Genomic DNA, 17,614 nt, shown 5'->3' on the forward strand with positions numbered 1-17,614 from the left:
TTTCTATTTGCATTGAGTCCGCTCCACTGGTTTTTGTTTGTTTATTTTGTGTTTTGTTGGGTTCCTGTCCATCCATTCATTCATTCTTCATGACATTTTATTTTTATTTTGGTCAGTGGATGCCTTTGATTTTTTTGTTCTTTCATTTCGTACCATTAGGGGCCGATGACCTTCGATGTTAGGCCCCTTAAAACAACAAGCATCATCAAGCATCATCTCACTACCTGATAGGGCAGAAGCACTATCCCGATTAATACGTTCACGCCTTTCTCTTTCGACATCGGAGACCTCTCCAGCAAATACATCACTCTCACCACTCATGTCAACAACTTTATCGCTTTCCATATTTCAGCCAAGGTTTCGTCAGCAATGAAAAACCCACACATACACAATGGTCATCGAAAGAGTTAATTAATAAACGACACACACGATCAGAATAACTATAGCAAGTTTCAATAGGTTAAATCGAAAAGAAATAACGATTTTTCTTATCGCATCCGAAACAGAATACCATTCCTTGTTCTATCTCACCCGTGCACTTTTCCAGAAGAGATATCCTGATCGAGCACGTCTCTGCTACCATTTCTGAGCCACACCTTCCCTAACTAAAGGACATACATAGTGAATCACGACCATCGTAGGGAAACAAATATGCCGTGGATCCCCGATCAGGAAGGGCGAAAGACATAGCCCTGAGCTGAAAACGTTATTCTCCTCAAACAATAAAAGCTAACAACTAACACTACTACGAGTAAAAATCCGTATATAAGATAGATGAGAATTTATTGTAATGTAACGTAAATCAAAGGGATTAATTAGATGAAATAACCAGTAATAATAACAAGGTAATACATACATATTCGGCGTGAGCCCAAAAGATAATCGTACCAAGGTCTCGTGACCTCATCTTTTCTTACATGCATAGGGCACAGTTACTCTTGAGATGATAGCATTTATTCCACCACTGACCTCGCTACTAAAAACTGCGAGCTGAATATCATTAACTCAATCTTTATTCAATCTTTCCTTCGGCGAGGAATAGAAACGCAATTTTAAGCGTGGGAGTCATTTTCAATATCACCTTTTTTTTTAAACAATTCCCCTCTCATATCGATTCCCACACACCAAGGAGCAGATAAAATAATAAAGTGATTAAATCAGAAAACTGCCGGACCAAGGAAATAATCCACGAGGGGCAAAGACAATGCTCCATGGAGCAATGAACCCAAAGCAAAACAATAACAGAAAACATGGACCTGCACACGGCCATGAAAGAAATAAACCAACATGGCGAGCTCCAGGTCGTAAACAACTAGGATGCACACCATACAAAATAAAGACTTCGCACCCAGGATAAAAGGAGGCGCGATAGGGAACAAATAGGCATAAATTCAACAGACCGATACGTCATCTTGGCACTCAGCTCATTCAACTACACATTCATTCAATCACGCGATCCTTTTGCCCCCAAAGGCAAATAATTCCGGCAGATTGGTGCGAGTAAATAAAATCAAGGCAACTCGTAGAGTGCAGTTCAACATTTCATCAGTAAGGTCTCACGTCAATAGTAGATATATAGCCCACCTAGGGCAAATGACAGTAGGACGTTTGTGACCTCACGGTCACGCGTAGATCCATCACCTACATACTGCGTATGGCTAGAATAGACCTTCTGTCCGACACACGGACCATACCTCCAAATAATGGCAAAATGTTTCATCGAGAAATTCATTTAAAATAATCAGAGACCAGATTTTGACGCACTACAATCGCCTACACAACTCATACACATGCCATTCTCGCCTCGAGTACCGAGATGGACTTCGGTCGGCCATAATAAAAAGAAAGATAATACATCAAATAAATTTAAAACGTTACATTACCGTCAATATCATTCATCGAAGCATGCAAATGATGTAGCAGTTTTGCATAGTTTTAAACTTATAAAACCACCATAAGAAAAGCAAAAACGCCGCTCCTGTGTGTGTGTGACACATCTCTTCATTCCCCAGCGTAAAAAGCCACACATTTACGTCAAGGAGAAGATATTAAAAAGGTCTCGCTGAGAAAAGATCCTTCACGTTCGCGATAGAGGGAGCTGCCCTCTGTCGACAGAAGGTTGAAATACAAAAACTATCGGAACAGCCAGATACCTACTCTTGGAGACATCGGTATAATCACATTAGAAACCATGCTAAATTAGCAAGTTTCACCACTCCGAACGAACCGAGAACGTTCTTGGTTTCCTGAGACATAAACGATGAGCCTCGATCCATATGTATGTAAGGTGGGGCTCCAAATATGCTGACAAGTTGAGTTAGGAGGAGATGACAGTTGACGCACTCATGTCACACCAAGCGAAGGCAAAAGGGAAACGAGAAAATTCGTCAATTACTGTGAGGATTTAAATGTTCAATAGGGACTGTAGCCTTGTTAAGAGATCCTTGATGTCTGAAGAACTGAGGCTTTACCTCAGCACATGTCTTGCATGCAGATGTGACACGCCGGATATCTTCTACTGAGAAGGGAAGATTTTTAATCCGTATCCAATGACTCTTTCTGGTGACGCCAGGGTGACAAAGAAATTGATGAAGACAGTAGCTTTTCATAGTCTACATTGTGACCGATGGAACATACTCTCGAGAGGACGTCAGCACCTTCGTTATGGTTACCTGGTCGGTATCCAATATCATAACCCCCTATGGGTTAGGGCGGTAGAATAACACCCACGGTATCCCCTGCCTGTCGTAAGAGGCGACTAAATGGGGTCTCAGGGGCTCTGAACTTTGGAGCGTGGGTTGGCGACCACGGGGCCCTCAGCTGAGTCCTGGCATTCCTTCCACTTACTTGTGCCAGGCTCCTCACTTTCAGCTATCCTATCCGACCTCCCTTGGTCAACTCTTGTTCTTTTCCGACCCCGACGCTATTAGGTTTGCGAGGGCTAGGGAGTCTTTCATTTTCACGCCCTTCGTGGCCCTTGGCTTTCTTTGACCGACATCTTCATTTTTCGAAGTGTCGGATCCCTTCCCTTTTTTCCCCTCTGATTAGTGTTATATAGAGGATGGTTGCCTAGTTGTACTTCCTCTTAAAACAATAATCACCACCATCACCTCCAATAACATACGAATAAGGGGATAATTCCAAACGCCAGTGTATTACCTTCTAGTTCTTTATTTTTCCGGGATGTTTTGAATCAAACATGAAAGTTACGGAGCGCTCGTCTATGATGAGGTGGAAATGACAGCCCATGAGGAAATGCCTCTGTTTACGAATGGCTTCCACAACAGCATAAGCTTCCTTTTCGATCGCTGAATGGTGGCGCTCAGATCCTGATTGTATTCGAGAGAAAGTGCAACAGGGCGTTTATATTGGGAGAGGGTAGCAGCAATAGTAGAATCGGATGTATCAATTTCGACTTCGAAAGGAGCATTGTTGTCTATGCTACCACGCGCGGCACTTTCTATAGCAGACTTGATAGAGGTAGTGAGACCTGGCACAGAGGTTGAATTTTTGCCGAGAAGTTTGATACCAAAGGCGAATAATGTGAGAACATACCAAGAGCTCTCCTAAGAAATTGGCGATCACATGGAATAGCGTAGTCTCCGAGCGGTTTCAATCGATCAGGATCAGACCTGATAGTGTTGTTACTGATTTCATATCCCAGAGACTGATGCCTTTTTGTGAGAAGTTACTTTTCTCACAGTTAATTGTTAGGTTATACAAGGAGGCCACTTTAAGGAACTTGTGAGGTTCACATCGTGTCCATCTTTGTTTACTCTACAGACTGTGGCATCATCTAGGTAAGCGTGGGTATCCTTAAGACCTTCAGTTTGAATGATCTCATCAATTATGTACTCTCTGGAATGCTGCTGCTCCATTTGTCACACCGAAGGGTATTTTGGTGAACTGGAACAATTTTCCACAAGCCTCGAAAGCAGTAAAGGGGCGATCGTGCTCAAGGATGGTGGTACGCACTACGTAAATCAATGGTACTGAACTCTTCATATCTTGCCATCTATGTAATTACGAATATATAGTTGATTTGTGGCAGGAGGTAGGCATCCAAAAGGGTGAACTTACTAATAATCGACTACCATGCGACGTTTGTGATTAGTTGTCGATACGACATGTACCTGTGCTCTCCAAGGGAGAAATACTTCTCTCAGTTACACGTTCCTTCAGTAGTTTTCAATTTCAGCCTCAGTGAATTCCGAATCATTAACAGAATAGTGATGAGATTTAACAAATATAGGTTTACAATCGGGAGATAAGTTAGAAAAGACTACAACAGGCTTAACTTTGGCTGCAGCTAGTCCACAAATAATGAGAGGGGTTTTAGAACCTCCGAAGTCTAACTGAACAGAGAAGTGCATCTTGATTAAGTCACGACCAATTATTAGATTACAGCAGATGTTAGGCAGGATCGACAATACTAATCTTGAATAATGGTGTTCACACATTTTAATATATACGGTATATTGACTAATGATATTTCCTTTATTAGTGGTAGAAGGAAGACCCACTTCTACTAAATTCATTTCTTGAAAGATATGATCAATTATAAAGCTCAGATCACTACCAGTCAGTCCTCACCTTAGATCGATAGTTGAGGAGATACGGTGCACGAAGTCGGTTATGTAGACCAAAGGTGTCCATGAAATGTCACTGTAATATTTGCCCAAAATGGAACATAATAATTGCTTTTACAGAAATGAAATGAAAAATCGGCGTTAAATTAAGAAGTGCCGTCGTTACTAGAGAAATATGTATACGCACTTACGGACTGTAGACAGGACTGCTTTATGTTGTATTCAGCTGCTCGTGCCGTCTTTTGTTTTTTACTTGAGGTCCAGGGCTGGCACCGACGAATGGGAGTGCTATGTCTGTGAATTCTTATTATCTTTGTCCGTATGACTAGCGCGGGCAGTTCAAACAGCAAAATGGAGGTCAAGAGCATTCGAGATGTTATTGCGTTCTTTAACGTGGTACAAACATTATTTTTGTTGAAGGAAAAATAGCACGATCCCTGGACCAATAAATATGTTTTTGTTTGAAGGAAAATAGCATGATCCCTGGACCAATAAATCACTTAATGAATCAGTTAGGGCACAAGTCCACAACTCGCCCTAACGATATATCATAACATGTTCCCCCTTTTTTTTTTTTTTTTCAAAAATCCATCCTTTTTTCTTCGACACATTTCTCTAACCGTTTCCAGATTCCTATAAATTTTGATATTTTTTAAGACTTTCATCTACAACCTTTCATAAATTCTATGAAAATGTCCATAGGACAACCGTTTCCAAAAAAAAAAAAAAAAAAACCACTGTCAGCGGAAATCTGTCTCTGTATTTCAGTTGACTAGTCCATAAAATTTTTCTAATGTACATTGGCCATAGCGTTTTGTCGCCAATTAATTCTTGCATATCCCGATACAATTCAGGAAATGATGGCAATTTTTCTTTCTTCCTTTACAGCACTACTGTGAATTGACAAGCCAAGCGAAGTGAAGTCACAGCCCCTCAAATTACAACAACTGAGAAAAAACAATAAAAAAAACGAAGAATTACAGTGAGCGCAGGCATCACACACTAAAGTATTAGACAAACAAAACACATACGACGTAGCACCAAAAGTAGTTGTAACGTAGTAAAGTATGTATACATATTATTCTCCACAAATAAAATATTTCTTATTATTTCTTAATTTATCGCAGATTTTAGACTTCATCTGTGTAAAAGCAATTATTATGTTCCATTTGGGACAAATATTACAGGGACATTTCGTGGATACCTACGTAACCCACGAACTCATCATTGACATTGGTGCAGTTTGTTTTGATTTAATAGGTTTAACAGAGGTACACCTGCAAACTGTAGCCCAGTGTCCTCGTTTTCCACAAGAATCGAAAATGAAATCTTTGGCAGTACATCTGCTCCTGGGATACCTATGTGAACCACAACAGTTGCATTTAGAGAGCGATGTTGCTGCTGTGGAATTGGAAGGACATTCTCCTCAATTGGAGACTGATTGTTTACTTTTCGACACACGTTATCTGTATCACCACCAGCATTGTCGTTTAAGTGAGAGTATAAATGGGGCTGTTCTAAAGAACGTACCTGAGTATAAGCATCAGAAAGGGAAAGCGTCGTATTCTTTAATAAGCATTGGCAAATGACAGGATTGACTAAACCTCTAATGAACGCATCTCGTATGCAGTCGTCACAATTAGTTTCAGCAGTCATGACTTTAAACTGACAATCTATACCGAGAATTCTTAGCGGATCTAGATAGTGGTCGAGTTATTCGTTAAGTAAAGAGTTGATGTCTAGCGAATATTTCGTTTAATAATCATCAAACGTGCGGGATTTTTGACACGAAAATTCACATCACCGTAGTATTTTAATCACATCTTTTTAATATTATATACTGAAATTTATGTGCTTCTCTTTATGCTATCAATGAATATGTCTTAAGGATATACACTGCGTCGTTGTAAGAAGAGCAACGACTTACGTGTTTTTAGACGATAGGGGAAATATAGTTTATTAGCAGGTGGAGCGTTTGCTCTTCTGTAGTTCCCGGAAATTCGCCTGGGCAGTTTTGTAACTTTTCAGACCAATGATTCCAGCGAATTGTGGCTATCAGTGAATCCGGATCCAAGTCGAGTAAATTTGGCTTCAGGTGGTGATCCATGAGACTTGTTTAATAAATTGTTATAATGAAAATTATTTTTACCTTTAAGTAGGTTTTATTAAACAAATCTCAGCATAAATTTGTGACACTTAGTTATGCAATAGATGAATTAGATTAACAATAAGGTCTTAGAGAATCACAGACGTGTCCAAAGAGTTCTGTAGTGTTACAAACCAAATTACATAGAGCTTATATAATCAAAAAATCAATGATCACTACTATTAGGGTGAGTCGGTAAACAATGTATTTTATATGTTATGTCATGAGAAGCCGATATTTGATGTTTGGCCTCTTAAAATAATAATCATCAATTATGCGGGATTTTCGACACGAAAAGTCACGTCCCCGTAGTATTTTAATCGCATCGTATTTTATCTTATTTTATCTTTATGCTATCAACGAATATGCCTGTCCTATAAGCCATCAGGGTCATACAAAACTTTATATCCATTAAACTAACTTGTAGAATCCGGTGTATACTGCAAGAGAGTGTTTCAGGGCTCCACACACGGTCTTCTCAAAGGATGTGATCCCTACAACAACACTGATACACTTCGTTGGATCCTTCTCTTTATGCTATGAATCACACAGGATCGCAGAGCATCCATTAGGCCTATGCTGGTGAAGATCACAAGCGTATATATCGTCCGGCTGCCAGTGTCAGAGAAGTCTCCGTCGTTGCTTCCTCAGCTGATCCAGAAAACCAGCCAGGGTGAGGACCTCCTGTGGGTGGGGGCGGTAGAATAACACCCACGGTATCTCCTGCCTGTCGTAAGAGGCGACTAAAAGGGGCCTCAGGGGCTCTGAACTTTGGAGCGTGGGTTGGCGACCACGGGGCCCTCAGCTGAGTTCTGGCATTACTTCCACTTACTTGTGCCAGGCTCCTCACTTTCACCTATCCTATTCGACCTCCCTTGGTCAACTCTTGTTCTTTTCCGACCCCGACGCTATTAGGTTTGCGAGGGCTAGGGAGTCATTCATTTTCACGCCCTTCGTGGCCCTTGTCTTCATTTGGCCGATACCTTCATTTTTCGAAGTGTCGGACCCCTTCCATTACTTCTCTCTGATTAGTATTATATAGAGGATGGTTGCCTAGTTGTACTTCCTCTTAAAACAATAATCACCACCACCACCACCACCACCACCACCACCAGGGTGAGGAGTAGGGTGAGCAATATTTGTTGCTTGTTGCCAGAAAGGTTATAGTGAATGGCAGCGTCTATAAACTATAGGATTGCGTTCCTTTCCTTACTCGATTGTTGTTGAACGTCGAATTGCAGGATATCTTGTTAAATACGATTATCAGTCCCGGGACTTCAGAGATAACTTTCAACATCCATTTCTATTTATTACACAGCATTTACGTACGTAACAATCCGATGAACCAAAGTAACTGTACAATTGTGTAGAGTACATCTGTCATCCACAAGCTGCTCACGTCTCCTCACCAGTAGGGATGATCTAATTTACATAGCTATATACCGATATTCGCCGCTCTATGGGCAACTCTCCCTGTGGGTGTGGGCGGTAGAATAACACTCACGGTATCCCCTGCCTGTCGTAAGAGGCGACTAAAAGGGGCCTCAGGGGCTCTGAACATTGGAGCGTGGGTTGGCCACCACGGGGCCCTCAGCTGAGTCCTGGCATTGCTTCCACTTACTTGTGCCAGACTCCTCACTTTCATCCATCCTATCCGACCTCTCTTGGTCAACTCTTGTTCTTTTCCGACCCCGACGCTATTAGGTTTGCGAGGGCTAGGGAGTCTTTCATTTTCATGCCCTTCGTGGCCCTTGTCTTCCTTTGGTCGATATCTTCATTTTTCGAAGTGTCGGATCCCTTCCATTTTTCTGTCTGATTAGTGTTATATAGAGGATGGTTGCCTAGTTGTACTTCCTCTTAAAACAATAATCACCACCACCACCATCTATGGGCAACCATTGGTTATATGTACTTTTCCAGATCAGTTACTAGTTCCTGGTGGGATGTCCCTGTTTAAGGATCTGTTCGATGTTTCTACCTTGAGGCATGAAGTTGTACAGCTTTTTAACTTGGTCAAAAGAGCCGTCTAAAACTTGGTTACGCGGAAGTCGTTCAATAATTGATAGAGATTTCGTGTAAAATATTTAAATTTACGGGTTCCTCAAAACTTGGGATCTTCTTTCAGGTTACTAAATTCGCAATCAAAGAATTCTCCCCTCAAATGCATTGCCTTAATGACGTGTTGACAAAGAGGGAACTACATTTCAGTTCAAATGCAGGCAGTGTCAATCCATCAAGAATTTCCTGTTCCTTTCACACTCTGTACCGAAATCCTTTCCCATTGACCTTTCTATGCATTATTAGAGCACATGCAGAGAAGGTAAGTGTTAAGAAATCAAGGTTTTTGAAATATATTTGGCCTTCGTAAGAGATTTTCTGCAAACTGGAAGCGAATTTCATTCAATAGAGCAGTCTATTTTAGTTCAGTTGTCTCGCATATGTTCTTGCAGAGTGTGATACCCAAGATATTGTACTTGTTTTTGTGGGAATACCAATCTCTTCTGTACGAATAGTGCGTCGCTCAGATCCTAGTAGGAGCATGGATGACTTTTCATTGTTTACCTTTGCTCCCGACGCATTTGAAAATTCCACTAGCACGCCATGAACGTCTCCTAATTCATCACCATTGTAAGGAGTAGCGTCAAATCGTCTGCACAAGCACGCGGCTTAATATGTTCAGTGTTTAAACGAAGACCATTCAGAGCGCTGTGCACTCTCCGAATGAGTTCCCCCTGTGGGTGGGGGCGGTAGAATAACACCCACGGTATCCCCTGCCTATCGTAAGAGGCGACTAAAAGGGGCCCCAGGGGCTCTGAACTTTGGAGCGTGGGTTGGCGACCACGGGGCCCACAGCTGATTCCTGACATTACTTCCACTTACTTGTGCCAGGCTCCTCACTTTCATCTATCCTATCCGACCCCCCTTCGTCAACTCTTGTTCTTTTCCGACCCCGACGCTATTAGGTTTGCGAGGGCTAGGGAGTCTTTCATTTTCACGCCCTTCGTGGCCCTTGCCTTTCTTTGGCCGATACCTTCATTTTTCGAAGTGTCGGACCCCTTCCATTTTTTCTCTCTGATTAGTGTTATATAGAGGATGGTTGCCCAGTTGTATTTCCTCTTGAAACAATAATCACCACCACCACTCTCCGAATGAGTGGTTCCATAGTTAAGGTAAAGAAAGAGAGTGGACATCCTTGACGCACAGACCTGTTACCTGGTATTCTACTGAACAAAGAACTATTGATCAGCAATCGTGATGGTCGTGGTAGTGATGAGTGTTGTTTTAAGAGGAAGTACAACTAGGTAACCGTCCACTCCGAACAAATTCCAGTAGTCAAAATACGGTAAGGCGATTTATGAATCGCCCGTCATCTGAACAGAGCATGTGACGAACAACAAAACTACACACTTGGAGAAGAGCGCATTGCTTGAAATCCGAGTTAACTCGCGTTTAGGACTGCGATAAATATGTTTACATCAGAGTTAACTCGGGCATGGGATGAAAAAGGTTAAGAGTGGTGAAGGTCGCTGGAACTGAAGGCATGGCGAGAAGACAGATTAACGATGAAAAGATGGAATTTACGTATATATATTTTGTTCCACTTCAAAAATGAAACTTTCCTCGAACTATTATTTATGTAAGTTAGGGTAGTCTTCCTTTCGCTCAATATTTTTTCGAGTCGTTCGCAGTCGTGGATCTCTATTACTTTTCACAGTCAGCTCCGGTCAGTCCTCGTGGGAGATCGCCTCACGTTGCACCTGTTGTGAGTTCATGATAGGCTATTTGGTGGGGCCGTTCTAGATTACTGTCTTTCTGTTCTAGTATTGTATCAGTGTCCATCAGATCTGCAATACTTGTATTATTACCTTAGGATGTAGGTGAGGTGGAAGTGCATATAGGTAAAATATTGCTTTCATTGATATCATCACCGGAGTGAAGAGAATCAGAAGCTGATTCCGTATCAACAAGTATTTGAGACATTATCGTATCTTGCTTAGAGGTTGAGATAGAAATATAACTATTCTGAGAAGAAGGTGCAGGATCAACAGTCGGTTCACTTGTCGACAACAGGAAGGAATTTTGGGAATAGGATGCGCTACTGTCCGTTTTCATCTGTCAGTATAAATGAAGGATGGTATAAATGTTTAATTGTCATTACGTTGATGATGATGATGCTTGTTGTTTTAAGGGGCCTAACATCGGAGGTCATCGGCCCCTAATGGAATGAGATGGACGACAGGATACATGAAATTAAAATTTTAAAACGTATCCACTGACTAGAGTTTAAAAAATGATGATGGAAAATGAGTATAAGATTAAAACAATCAGTGGATATGATTCGCATTGCGTTATTTTGTAATAAAATAAGAGAAAATACAGGAGACAAAGGAATAAGGCATTGCTTGGTAGGACAGATATATATACGTACTTCACATTAGACTTTAAAAGAACACATTAAAATGCGCAACACAAACTAAAATGAAGTCAATGGGATAAAAGCGCTATTGACACAAAAACACTAGGACAAAGGACATCATCACACACGATAAAACAAACCACTATCCCTCATAAAGCGGATGACGAGGTCTGCTGACTGCTCGTCATCTCGCAAGATAAGGGAGATAGTACTCGGAAGGTTAAGACTACGGCGCAGATCGACCACGTCCACACACTCCGTAAGTATGTGTACCACGGTAAGGTGTTCGCCGCAGGTACACATCGGAGGCGGTTTCCCTTTCAAAAGATGCGAGTGAGTCAGGATACCATGGCCGATCCGAAGACGATATAATACCACGGCTTCCCTCCACGAAGCCCGAAGGGAAGTCCTCCAAACCTTCGTTGTTCCTTTTATCGCTCGCAGCTTATTGGGAAGTGGAATGGCCTGCCACTCCATCTCCCAATAAGACATAACCACATGTCTCAACTGAGAGCGAATATCACTTTCTGGAACCTTGAAAGGCAACGGGGGCAGTGTAACTGCCTCCTTGGCAGCCTTATCTGCTAATTCATTTCCCTCTATGCCCATGTGGCTGGGGAGCCACAGAAACGTGATTCTGGTGCCGGCATCCGAACACCCGGCCAGCAGGTCCTGGATCCGCTGCACCAGAGGGTGCCGAGGGAAACAAGTATCAATAGACTGGAGCGAACTCAAGGAGTCAGTACACACGAGAAAGTGTCGGCGCTCATTGTACAGTGCGTACCGCAGAGCTTCGCGTATAGCATAGAGCTCGGCTGTGTACACACTACAAGTTTCCGGGAGAGCAAAAAGGAACCTATCATTGTCGACAACGAACGCACATTTCACCTTCGTATCTGTCCTCGAACCATCCGTGTAGACGGCGACTGAACCTGGATAGTGGTGGTGGTGGTGATTATTGTTTTAAAAGGAAGTACAACTGGACAACCATCCTCTATATAACACTAATCAGAGAGAAAAAATGGAAGGGATCCGACACATCGAAAAATGAAGGTATCGGCCAAAGAAAGACAACGGCCACGAAGGGCGTGAAAATGAATGACTCCCTAGCCCTCGCAAACCTAATAGCGTCGGGGTCGGAAAAGAACAAGAGTTGACCAAGGGAGGTCGGATAGGATAGATGAAAGTGAGGAGCCTGGCACAAGTAAGTGGAAGCAATGCCAGGACTCAGCTAAGGGCCCCGTGGTGACCAACCCACGCTCCAAAGTTCAGAGCCCTTGGGGCCCCTTTTAGTCGCCTCTTACGACAGGCAGGGGATACCGTGGGTGTTATTCTACCGCCCCACCCACAGGGGGATGAACCTGGATAGCGGCCAACAACGGACAGGAAGAGCCTCCGATAAATCGAAGGGTCCGTGTTTTCTTTCGGGCCGGTGTGCAGATCCAGGATTATTTCAGGTCGTCGTACTACCCACGTAGGAACCACACTTGGTTGTATGACAAGGCAAGGAACCGAAGGTATGTCGAGCAATCTGTAACTGCTATCCAAGCGTATTCAAACCGGCCGCGTTGCTCGAGGGCTAGCAACGTACAGCAAACGGTTGCCATTGTTGAACACGCAAGGATAGCTTGGATGTAGTTGCATCTGTCGCAAATTTGCAGCATACGAAAGAAGCATTTGCTGGCGCCTCAAATGTAAATGCGGCATACCAGATTCAGCGAGCAGGCTGGCAATGGGGCTTGTACGAAAAGCTCCCGTCGCCAGCCTAACCCCGCTGTGGTGGATGCTGTTCAGCTTCCCAAGCACGCTTTGCCTTGCTGAGCCATATGCTGCACTGCCGTAGTCTAACCTGGATAAAATGTGTGCCCTGTAAAATCGGAGGAGCACCACGCGGTCAGCTCCCCAGTTAGTGCTGCCAAGAAACCGCAAGAGGTTAAGCCTCTTGGTGCATTGCAATTTTAGCTCCCGCACGTGTGGCTCCCACGATAATTTACTGTCAAAAAGGAGCCCAAGAAATCGGTAAGTGTCAACAACGGGAAGAACGACATTTCCTAAATAAAGCTCAGGATGTGGGTGAAGAGTACGTTGACGACAAAAGTGGACAACGGAGGTCTTTGCGGCAGAAAACCGAAAACCATGTTCTAAGGTCCACTTCTCCACCCTCCTAATAGCTTGCTGTAATTGTCGCTCTGCGACTGCCATACTGCACGACCTATAGTGCAGAGCAAAATCGTCCACATATAGCGACGGTATTACTGCTGGACCAGCAGCAGCGACAATACCGTTTATGGCAATCGCGAACAGAGTGACACTAAGGACCGATCCCTGTGGGACTCCATTTTCCTGAACGTGATATTGCGAATATGTCCTCCCTACTCGGACACGGAATAGACGGAGGGACAAAAAATTCGCAATAAATACCGGCAAGTTACCTCGGAATCTCCAGTGATGCAGGACTGAAAGGATACCATATCGCCATGTGGTGTCGTAGGCCTTCTGTAAGTCAAAGAAAACAGCTACCAAGTGCTGTTTACGGAGAAACGCATCCTGGATAGAGCTCTCCAGGCGGACCAAGTGGTCAGTGGTGGATCGAGCGGCTCGAAAACCACACTGGTATTCCGACAAGAGTCCTTGTTTCTCCAGACACCACACGAGTCGGCGATTTACCATCCTCTCAAATAGCTTACACAAGCACTTGGTAAGACAAATCGGCCTGTAACTTCCTGCATACTTAGGATCACTGTCAGGCTTGAGGACAGGAATGACTATGCCCTCTCGCCACTGAGACGGAAAATCACCCTCCATCCAGATACGGTTGAACACACGAAGGAGATAGAGTAGACTATCATCACTAAGGTATTTCAACATCTGGTTATGGATGTTGTCCGGTCCAGGAGACGTATCCTTGCAAAGCGCTAGTTCCCACTCCGTAAAGGGCACGTTGTAGTCCTCTGAAGCTCGAGAGGCAAAACTAAGTTGATGACGTTCTGCCTCCCGCTTCACAGCGAGGAAATCAGGATGGTAATTCCCGGAGCCAGATACATCCGCGAAATGACTAGCTAGATGGTCAGCAATTAGAAGGGATTCAGTGACGATATTGCCTGCAATGGAAATTCCCGGTACAGAAGATGATCCTTGGATACCCGAAATACGCCGAAGTTTAGTCCACACTTGAGATGATGGAGTGTGTGACGTCATAGACGATACATGTCTCTCTCATGAAGCCTTCTTACTTTGGCGAATAAGAACCCGCGCCATAGCGCGGAATTTCTTAAATGTTACCAAGTTGGCTGCAGTAGGCTGTCTGCGGTAACGTTTATGAGCACGAAGGCGTTCTTTGATAGCAGCTGCTATTTCTTCGTTCCACCAAGAAACGAGTTTTCGGCGAGGAGTCCCCGAGAAGAACGGAGTAGACTCCCCAGCAGCAGCAAGAATAACTTGGGTGATATAAGTTATTTCCTCGCCGACGGTCCGCCTGATACAGTCGTTAAGGACAGCTAATGATGTGTACTTTGGCCAATCAGCATGTTTAAAAATCCATCGAGGGGGAGCCTCGACAGATTTTTGGTTCAACAAAGTAAGAATGATGGGGAAATGGTCACTGTCACAAAGTTCGTCGTGTGTGTTCCGCCGAAACAGCGGAACCAACGTTCGGCTGCATAGACTTACGTCTATGCGAGAATATGTGCCGTAACGTACACTGAAGTGTGTTGGTTTCCCTGTGTTCAAAATACATAAATCCAGGTCTGTTACCAATGTTTCCAGCTCTCTTCCCCGTGGGCAAGGCGTCTCAGGGCCCCAGATGGGATGATGGGCGTTAAAATCCCCGAACAATAGGAAGGGAGGTGGAAGCTGATCTAGAAGATCGGTGACATCATTGATGTTAAGAGCCTCACCTGGTGGAAAATAAACATTACACTCTGTAGTTATGACAGGCAGCGGTACGCGAACAGCTACTGCCTCCAGTGGGGTTCGTATTGGAACCTCCTCGCTGTAGGTATCAGAACGGACAAAAATGCCAACGCCACCGGAAGCCCGGTGAGCATAATGTCGTTCTGTCGAGTATAGTCGAAAATTTCGCATGACCGTATGATGATCTGGTCGGAAATTTGTTTCCTGAATACAGACTATACTCGCCGAATAATCGCTAATGAGCTGGCGCAGCTCAGCAAGAAGCCTATCATAACCGTTACAATTCCATTGTAACAGTGCCATATTGTAAGTGTGGACTTCTGAGGATTAGGATAGAAGCAGCGGAATGCTACCTAACATAACCTACACTCACATCCCCATCCGAAGATGGAGATTCGTGCTCCATGTGCAGCGCCTCGTCACTAGACGAGGTGATGCAGGCCTTCAACTTCTTCGACGTAGTCCGGGTGCGGGGTTTCTGCCCACGAGGGGAGCGCGCAGGTTTCTCACAACACAAGAAATACAAAGCATGAGTGTTGGCACGTCCTCAGATAATGATAATAAATTAACATTAAATCAGAAATACATACCATTATCCAGAGAGAAAGAACGTCGCCAGTTGTGGAAGGTCTGAACACAAGAGGTCTTGTGAATCAACTTAAATTAAGCTTAATTAATTAAACTTGGCTGTAATAATAATTCGTCAATAATTTTGAGAAATAAAGAATATTGAACTTCTGCCGTCAACCTCTTAAAAGAAAACGAAAAGACCACAGAAAAATAAATAATCGTAGGTTGAAGGTTAATTTAGATTAAATTAAATCGTTACAATCAGAAAATCTCAAGATTTCTGAGGAATTGAACAGTGAAGAACCTTCTAATGAAGTATCTCGGTTAAATAAATTGTCCCGCAAACAGTCATAACCCGCAGAATCACCCAATTTCAAATATCGAAGCAATAATAATTCAAGAACATGCAATTAAAGTCAGAAGTAGAACAAACTACTCCAATATCACCCAAGGAGCGGAAACTCAGCTCAAATAAATAAATCAATCACAGCAGTAACACATCTGCGTGCAGACAAGATCATTCCCCAAAATCAGATGACAGTCAAACCATTAATAATAATAATAATCAACTGACCTTCAAATGTCAGTTTCAACATTGCAAAGCAAAATGTCACGTGTGCATTCTATGACATCGAAGAAAAAACAGATGACGACCACCGAAATCAAATGAGAACTTGAAAACCGAGTAACTTATTAGATAAGCCTTCCCTGAAAACATCTTTCTCTCTTATACTTGGCCAAGATCTCTTGATAATGTTTCAAATAATTAATATAATTATTATGACATTAAGGAAATGAAATTCAAGCAGCATAACTTATTCAGAGACTACTTACATGATAGGTTAGTTGAGAGCTCTTCAACGTAAATATACCTTTACAGATATGAAAATTAGAAATAACTGAATTAAAGGAAAAATGAATATCATCCATACATTAGATTTGAAACCCCGAGGGTATGAAAATAAGACCCGCTTCTCAATTCTTAAATTTTAAACAACCACGAAAGGTTCAAAATCAACTGTAGACTTTCTTACATATCCTTGCATTTAAGGGTGTCCACGTCCCATAGCGTGATTACACCACTCACCTTTTGGTAGGTTAACAGTACAGAGACGGTTAAGATTAACTTGCAAGTCGGACGATAGCATAAATCAAAATTAATATCAAAAATAACTCAAATTCTTCAAGCCTAACGCCCAGATTGGGAAAACGTCACCCAGGATCTAATCCCACGATCATTCTTCTTTCTTCTTGACAATTTTATACAAGAAAACGCTCCAGAAGCAAGCGGCTTATTTCAATTCAGCCACAAGGATACCAAAATCCAAACAACTGCAGCTCAGATTTAATTGCCGACCTCATACTTCACTTGTCGCGACCAGATAGCAGCACCGCTGAGTGAGCTCTCCACTCAAGTTCTGAGTTGACCGCTAGATGTCTCACCATTAGCCATTAAGGAAGATCATTCCTTCCAATATTTGTTTTCGTAGAGATGCAGACAAGCTCACGGCGCATAAATATAATGCAGAGTACTTGCACCCCACGGAGTACTAATTGTAATTCCATTACAGGTTTCCCAGAAGGAAGACCTGCTGACGCAGAATCAGGCCCTCCAGGTGGAGGGCGTGACGCCCCATTGGCAGGAGATTTGGAAGAGCGCCTATTAAGGGCGATCTTCTTCCCCGCCGTCGATTCTTGTTTAGACGGGCTGGGAGGGGATTTCCCAGCCCTGGTCGACGATACCGCCTCCGCCGGCTTAGGCGCGACTTTCGCCGACCTTGTAGGGGAAGGAGACGTTGTCTTCTTCCCCTCCTGTGCCGGCGTAGGTTTCTTAGCCGGCACAGGCAGATTGGTGGTCGAAGGCCGGGATGGACCAGCCTTCGAGCTTGTTCTCTTTGCGGCGTTGCTCGCAGGAGCAATCGCCGCCTTGGGTGCAGCGATCTTCTGGACAGGTGTTGCAGATGAAAATGAGGAACCTGG

The sequence above is a fragment of the Anabrus simplex genome, chromosome 4 (assembly GCF_040414725.1).
Source record: "Anabrus simplex isolate iqAnaSimp1 chromosome 4, ASM4041472v1, whole genome shotgun sequence".
NCBI lineage: Eukaryota > Metazoa > Arthropoda > Insecta > Orthoptera > Tettigoniidae > Anabrus > Anabrus simplex.